We start from the raw sequence: 8,342 nt of genomic DNA on the forward strand, positions 1-8,342 counted from the left end.
ACTATCTGGGTTCTGCAGTGAAAATCACCTTGATTCCTGTCTTCATCTAGAAGTTATTAGTTTTATTCCATCTGCTTATTCAACGGCAATGGGTTTGTTTTTTCCTTAGTCAGTATTCATCCAACTGCTTTAAATGTGTCGTTACTATTTCTACTGTGCTACTGTTCTCTCTTTTTCTTTCTATGTTCATGCTGTTTTTATTCTCTTACTGACGTCTTAGTGGGGTATTGTGAAGAAATGTTGGTAAATGCCGGTATGTCATCTGATATATTTAACCAGAAAGCCCAAAGGAAATATTTACATATAATCTGTATTTCTCTTTGTGTCTATTAGTAGAAAGATAAAGGCCACATTAGTCTGTCTCAGGAATGGCTGGCTTCAACTACACTGGTGTTAACCATAGGGTCTTCTATCTGCTGGGCATTCCAGGCCGAGAAGACTTACACATGTGGATTTCCATCCCCTTCTTCATCTCCTATGTCTTCGTTCTCCTTGGGAATGGTCTGCTCATTTTCATTATCCTCACCAAGAGCAGCCTCCATGAACCTATGTACCTTTTCCTCTGTATGCTGGCTGGAGCTGACATTGTCTTTGCTACCTCCACAGAGCCCAAGGCATTGGCCATTTTCTGGTGCAATTATAGAGAAATTTCTCTTAACGGCTGCATTGCCGAGCTCTACTTCCAGCATTCCTCCTTCAGCTCTGAGTCAGGCATCTTGCTGATTATGGCATTTGGCCGCTACATTGCAATATGTTACCCACTGAGATATACTTCGATTCTTACCCACTCCCTGATTGGGAAAATTGGGGTGGCTGTTTTTTTGAGAGCACATTGTACAATTTTTCCCATGATATTTCTTCTGAAGAGGCTGACTTTTTGCATAACATCCTTCCACATACATTCTGTGAACACATTGGCTTGGCCAAGTATGCCTGTGATGACATCCACATAAATATCTGGTATGGGTTTTTTTCTTAATGTCCACAATGATCTTAGATGTTGTCCTCATTTTTGTTTCCTATGTTCTGATTCTCCATGGTGTCTTTCACATTCCTTCCCAAGATGCTCGCAACAAAGCTCTCAAAACATGCGGCTCCCATGTCTGTGTCGTTATTTTCTTTTATGTGCCTGGAATCTTCTCAGGTCTCACACAGCGCTTTGGACACCACATACCACATGTCCACATCTTGCTGGTCAATGTCACCATGCTTGCTCCACCTATGCTGAATCCCATCATTTACGGGGTCAAGACTAAGCAGATATGAGACCAAGTGGTCTATGTTTTTTTTCCAAAGCAGAAATGACTGGGGATGGCAGAGACGATTTCTCAGAAATTTTGGCCCTCCATGAGTTATATTTTGGTAACTGAACAGAAAAATAAAAACTGAGTCACTAGGAAAAATAGCTGTTTGACTTCTGGACCTTTGGAGCAACTTACCTGAGGTTGTGGGACTTGCCTCTCTAATAATCTGAAAGTAGGAGTCATGTCTAACTCTATAAACAACCGAGTTTTGAGTATAGTCAATGTAATCCTGAGTTTTGTTCAGGTAATTATTAAGTTTTCTGCTTTGAGTTATGTGAAGCCTTGGGATGTCTAACCATATCTCTGGACACCCACTTAAAACTTTCATATGCTTTCTGAAGGTATGATGGGTGTTAAGAGAACATGGGGAGTGGTGCTCCTCTTTACTTTTGGTTTGTTATTTCTCAAAATCATCTCCCTCAACATGGTACAGATACTGTTAGTGATCTGTTTTCAGACCTCCTTTCCAGAAACCATTTGAAAGATGTGGTGAATCCCATGTAAGGCTGTTTACTACAGATTAGTAAGTAAGCACAAGTAAGCCTGTGCTTACCTTGCTTATTGGATAATCTAACCTTGTTTATCACTATTGATGTTAACCGTGATCACCTGATTGAGGTGATACTCATTCTTTCAGTTTTTAATATTTAAGTTTTTTAATCATTAATGATATAAATATTGTGCTAGGGACACTTTTGTGCATAAGATTTGCCTCTTTGGGGGAGAAAGGAATTACGTTTTGCATGATCTTTACCTTAAGCAGAATTACTTTAAGAAGGTCAGGGGTATGAAAATTTTAGGCTTCCCCTGCCCACTGGAAAATTGCATCTAGAAAAGTTACTACGAATTTTTACTCCTGTCAGAAATGCATAAAAGTGCCAAACTTACAGTTCTCTTATTAGCGTTTAGTAATAGCTCCATCAAAAAAAAATTTCCATGTGATAAGGTAAAAATCACTTTCTCATTTTCCTTCAGTTTGAATTTATTTCATAAACAGATATATTGACCAGATTTCACTGTGCTTATTGGATATTGGAGCCCCGATGGCCCAGTGGTTAAGTGCTATAGCTGCTAACCAAAAAGTCGGCAGTTTGAATCCACCAGCCACTCACTGGAAAACTTACAGGGCAGTTCTATTCTCTCCTACAAGGTTGCTAAGTAAGAATCGACTTGATGGCAACTGCAACGGGTTTATTGGATATTGTATTTCTTTGTGGATTAACAGTAACAACCATTTGTTGGACATGGGCAAAGCTTTTTATGTACCTAATCTCATTTAATCTTCATATCAGATCCATTGTTTTTATTCTCATTTTACAGACATGGAATTTGAGGTTCAGAGATAATACATAACTTCCCCAAGGGAGTAATATTTATTGCCATTATTTTCTCAGGATTTAAAATTTCTAGAATTTTCTTTGGTTTGTTGTTCAGCTTTTGTTTTATTTAAGAGAATATAACAAATATTTTCAAAGCTATCAGTCTTTTCCTTTGTGAGTTTTGCTGTTTTAAACTTTGAGGATTTTCTTCGATGTATGATTTAATTATTATTTACTTTAGTTTTCTTCTAGTTCTTCTTATGGTATTTATTTTTAATATTTAATATTTCAAAATGTATGTTGATGAATAAACAAGCTAAGCGAAATAAAGAAGATAAATTTCAATGACCAATGGTCCTTGTGGTATATCCCCAAGGTGGAATATTTAGTTACCCATTTTTTTTTCAGGAAATTTTTATAGAGTACTTATTAACTATGTGTGTTAAGAAGCCCTGGTGGTACAGTGGTTAAGTGCTCAGCTGCTAACGGCAAGGTTGGTGGTTGAAACCCATGAGTCACTCTGAGGGAGAAAGATGTGGCAGCCTGCTTCTGCCAAGATTTACAGCCTTGGAAACCCTGTGGAGCAGTTCTACTCTGTCCTATAGGGTCATTATGAGTTGGAATCGACTTGATGGCAAAGGATTTTTTTTAACTATGTGTGTTAGACTGGAGCAGGACATTTATTACCATGGACAATTTCTACAAATTAAATAAATAAAAGCATGCTACATTACAGTATGATCTTAATGATATGTTGTTGATCTTGTTAGTTGCTGTCGAGTTGGTTCTGACTCATGGCAACCTTATGTCTAACAGAATGTGATGTTTCCTGGTTCTGTAACACCTTCAGGATATTTGGTATGTTTGGAGAAGAAATACATTCAGAATGTTCCTTAGAAGCAAGGATGATGTGACTTTGACTCACTTACGTTGGACACACCATCAGCAAAGACTAATTGCTAGAAAAGGACATCATGTTTGGGAAAGTCGAGGGCCAATGAAAATGAAGGAAATTCAGTTAATTGGCCTAATAATGTGTTTAATGTTTCTGTTCTACCTCCTAGTTCATTGTGTAGTGCCTGGGGTCTTTAAAGCTTGCACGATGCCACCCAAGGCATGACAACTGGTCTCTATTTGCCTAGAGCAACAGAGGAAGAAGGAAAGTTAGGAATAGGAGGAGGATATGGAATATGTGGCTAATTGCCTCCATGAACAACTGCCTCCTTTGCCATGAGGCCAGAAGAACTAGATGGTGCCCAGATACTACTACTGAACATTTTCATCAAAGATTCTGAAGAAGAATCCTGATCAAAAGTGGGAAAATGTAGAACAGAATTGCAATGGAATGCAGGCTTTCTGGGGCCGTGAGGGCTGGATGAACCCCCAAAACTATTGCCCTGAGATAATCTTTAAAACATAAACCAGAAATATCCCCTGAAGTCTTCTTAAAAATAAATAGTTTAGCTTAACTAGTAAAAAATGCCTGCGTTGAGCATTATGCTTTTTTAAGATCTATATCTATGTGGAATTGAAGTGACAACAGCAACTCAAAAGATTAAGTAGGAATCTTAGGGGGCAGTGAGTTTAGCTTAATGGGGGAGAAACAACTCAGAAAAAGAGAGTCAGAATGGTTACATGACTCAAAGAACGCAATCAACGTCACTGAATTGTACATGTAGAAACCGTTGAATTGGTGTATGTTTTGCTGTGTATATTCTAAACCATAACAACCAAATAAAATTAAAAAAAAAGAAAATGAGGAAATTCTCACAAAGAAGGATTGGCACAAGAGCTGCAAAAATGGACTCAAACATACCAAACTCAACTATAGAAAAACCTCTATATAAATAATAAAAAAAAAATAGGGCAGAAAAAAGCTTGTTAAGTTATTAACGAAAATGCTACCACTGAAAATCCCTAGACGGTGGAATCAACATTAGTTTTATATACAAAACAACATAAATACTTTTAACTGGACTTGATTTTGTTTAACATTTTATCATGGTATCTTCAACATAGCACTTAATACACGTTGGTTGAATGGGTGGTGAATGAATAAATGAATGGGTGAGAGAATCTATAGGATCCCAGCTTCGAAAGTGCTTCTATATCTTCTAGGAGTCATGGTTGAAGTTCAGATGGAGCAAGATCTGGGGCCTTGCTTAGGGTCCCTAACCACATTCTCATTCTTTACCCTGACCTCTCCCCTTGAAAACCTCTCTCCAGTCCCTCTTCTGGCCCAAGCTCATGGAGCTTCTCAAGCATACTTTTTGCAGTAGGCTCTAGGCATCTAGGTAGGAAAAGTTAAGGGTTTAACAGTTATGTTACTGACAGGAGAGACGATCGCAGGGGAGAAGAAAGTCAAAAGAGTAAGTCCAAGTCCATGGTCCTTGACGATGATCAGGAAAAGAAAAATTTGCCCCATAGTTTCTCCTTCAACCTGGTCCACTGGCCACAGCACACAGGCTACTGGTTGTGGGAACACCCTGAGATTGAGGTAGGGGCACTGCTTCAGACTGGGGTTCCTGATGGCTGTGACGGACAGTTTGGGGTGAAGACAGTCATGAGGTTGGTACCAGGATAGACTGGACCCTTCTGCCTATGGGCATAAACATTAGGGTTCTGAGTGTGGGGATAGAGGAGGTGGGGGAAACACTGAGTTTATTGACGAAGGACATGGGAAACAATGATGGATTGCCTTCATCATTTGTTCACACTAAAGAGGTTATGTTTTGGAATTTTCCATCCTCTGCAGTCAGAGTCAGGGAGGATAGAAAAAAAATGTTTCTGCAGAAGCTAGGTGACACAGTGGAAGTATTAGTGGAATGGAATGAGAGAGAGGCAAGACAACTTGCTTCTAGACTTCCTTAACTCACTTCTTCTGTGACCTTGGAAAAATTGCTTTTCCTTCTGAAGTCTTTGTAAATAATAAGCTGCATGAAAAGATTATTGTAAAGCAAGGGTTGGCAAACCGGCCAGAGTGAATATTTCAGGCTTCGAAAATAGTCTCTTGTTCCAACTACTCAACTATGCCCCCTGCCAAACAGGCATAGACAATATGTAAATGAATGGGTATGGCTGTATTCCAATAACATTTTATTTACAGAAGCAGACAGCAGTCAGGCTTTGGCCCATAGGCAGTAGTTTACTGACCTCTGTCCCAAGCAGTACTGGCATTTATGTGTTTGACTCAAGGTTAGTCTATCTCCTTTCAGATATCTTTGACTTCGATCACGTTCTTCCTTCCTCACATTTCTTTATTTGGTGTTATGGGTTTAATTGTGTCCCCGAAAAATGTGTGTCATTTTGGCAAGGCCATGATTCGCAATATTGTGTGATTATCCACCATTTTGCCATCTGATGTGATTTTCCTTTGTGTTGTAAATCCTACCTCTGCGATGTTAATGAAGTGGGATTAGAGGCACTTACGTTAATGAGGCAGAACTCAATCTACAAGATTAGGTTGTATCTTGAGGCAATCTCTTTTGAGATATAAAAATAGAAGTGAGCAGAGAGACAGGGAGACCTCATGCCACCAAGAAAGAAGACCCAGCAGGGAAGTGCATCCTTTGGACCCAGGGTCTCTGTGCTGAGAATCTCCAAGGCCAGGGGAAGATTGATAACAAGGACCTTCCCCCAGAGCTGATAGAGAAAGAAAGCCTTCCCCTACAGCTGGCACCCTGAATTTGCATTTCTAGCCTTCTAAACTGTGAGAGAATAAATTTCTCTTTGTTAAAATCATCCACTTGTAGTATTTCTGTCACAGAAGCACTAGAAAACTAAGACACTTGGCAAAGTCTTATTTGTTCTTCAAGGTTCAACTAAGGATGGCACCTTTAGGAAACCATTTCTTAGTTTTCAGGGAGTTGTCTATGTTTCCACAGCTCCTTGTGTTTACTCTTTCTTTACACTGTCTCTATTATATAGATAGATATTATTGCTGAATTGTTTGTCTCCCTCCAAGTAGGCCATAGGTCCTCAAGAAGCCATGCCTGGAACATATGGTGTGTGCTCAGTAACCAAAACCCGTTGTCCTTGAGTTGATTCAAGACTCATAGTGACCCTACAGGACATAGTAGACTGCCCCATAGGGTTTCCAGGACTGTAAATTTTTACAGAAGCAGACCCCACATCTTTCTCCAGTGGAGTGGGCTTCTGGGTTCAAACTGCTGACCTTTTAGTTAATAGCCATTGCTTAACCACTGCATAGCCAGGGATAGAGGAAGTGGGTAAAATTCAGTGAAATTGGGTAATCAATTCAGTTACGATTTTTCCTTCTGAGATGCACTGTATATCACATTCCGGTGGTCAAAGTGGAAACTGGAGTGTAATTCACAGCTTTTAGCTTAGTAACTATTTGAAACTAAGATCTATGGCATTCTAGAGCTGGAAGGATTATCTAATTCGTGTAATCATCTAATTACAGATGATCTAATTCGATGTCTCCTAAACTTTAGTCTTAAGGATGATGGAACAGCGTAATTTCATTGAGATCACATAGCTAGTAAACTATCAGTGGGATCAGGCACTGATGAATTTTTAAAAAATAGCTATGTATGTATTTTAATCTTAGCTCTACCTCTTACTATTTGGGTGGACTTGGTCAAGTTATTTAGCTTTAGTCTTTCATTAAGACTCTTAATGTCTCTGTGCCTTACTGTCCTCATCTATGAAATGGGGATAATAGTAGCACCCACCTCATTGCATTGACATAAAGATATGCCTGGCATGTAATATGTGCTATTCAAGAGCTTGCAGTTATTATTATTTTTGGTATGAAATAAATTAGAATAAAATATAAGTAACATATCAACAAGGAGCCCTGGTGGTGCAACAGTTAAGCACTTGGCTACTAACCAAAAGCAAACCCATCCAGCAGCTCCATGGACAGCTCACCTGGCAATCTGATTTCATAAAGATTACAGCCAAGAAGCCCTATGGGGTGGTTCTACATCACTATGAGTCAAAACTGACTCGATGGCACATGACGACAGTATATCAACACATAATTTCTTGGCTATTATTGTTTAGGACAAATTTCCTTTTAAACTAAACTTAGACTAAAAAAGTGAGACAATTTAAGGAAGAATAATATGTTAAAATCATTTAGGCTGTTCACAGAAGTAGCAGAAAGTATAAAGGTGATACATTTACGGCTAAAGTTTGGAGTATCCATGTTATTTAGTCCACTTCCCACCCACGCTGTTTTACAAATGAAGAAATCAGGTCCAGGAAAGGAAAATGACTTAACCTGGAGTTATGGAGAGAACTGACAGCAGGGCCGGAGCTGGGCTACTGTCTCTTGATTTTCAGTGCAGTGTTTTTAGTTATATCTCATTTATTAAACCCTCCCCAATGGCCAGGCACTCATCTAAGGACCTTAGTGGATACTTTCACAAAAATGCTTTGAAATATATAACATAATACTCATTTCACATATGAGAAATCTGATGCTCAGAAAGATTAAAGGATTCTCTCAAAGTCACTCCCCCAGTACATGTCAGGCACTTACCAAAGATGTCCACTTCTGTTCATTGTTGCATGGAATAAAAACCAAGCTAGCTGTCATCATGTCACTTCTGACTCATAGCAACCCCATGTGTGTCAGAGTAGAACTGGCCTCCATAGGGTTTTCTATGGCTGAGTTTTTTTGGAAGAAGACTGCCAGGCCTTTCTTCTAAGGTGCTTCTCAATGGACTTGAACCTCCACATGTTAATT

The 8,342-nt window shown here is 39.1% G+C and overlaps 1 pseudogene; it reads left to right on the forward strand.

Annotated features, from left to right (window-relative positions):
* Positions 1–368: 368 nt before the first annotated feature.
* Positions 369–1,305, forward strand: LOC126079149 (olfactory receptor 52B4-like; annotated as a pseudogene).
* The last annotated feature ends 7,037 nt before the right edge of the window (positions 1,306–8,342 follow it).

This window comes from Elephas maximus, chromosome 7 (genome assembly GCF_024166365.1).
Source record: "Elephas maximus indicus isolate mEleMax1 chromosome 7, mEleMax1 primary haplotype, whole genome shotgun sequence".
Lineage (NCBI taxonomy): Eukaryota > Metazoa > Chordata > Mammalia > Proboscidea > Elephantidae > Elephas > Elephas maximus.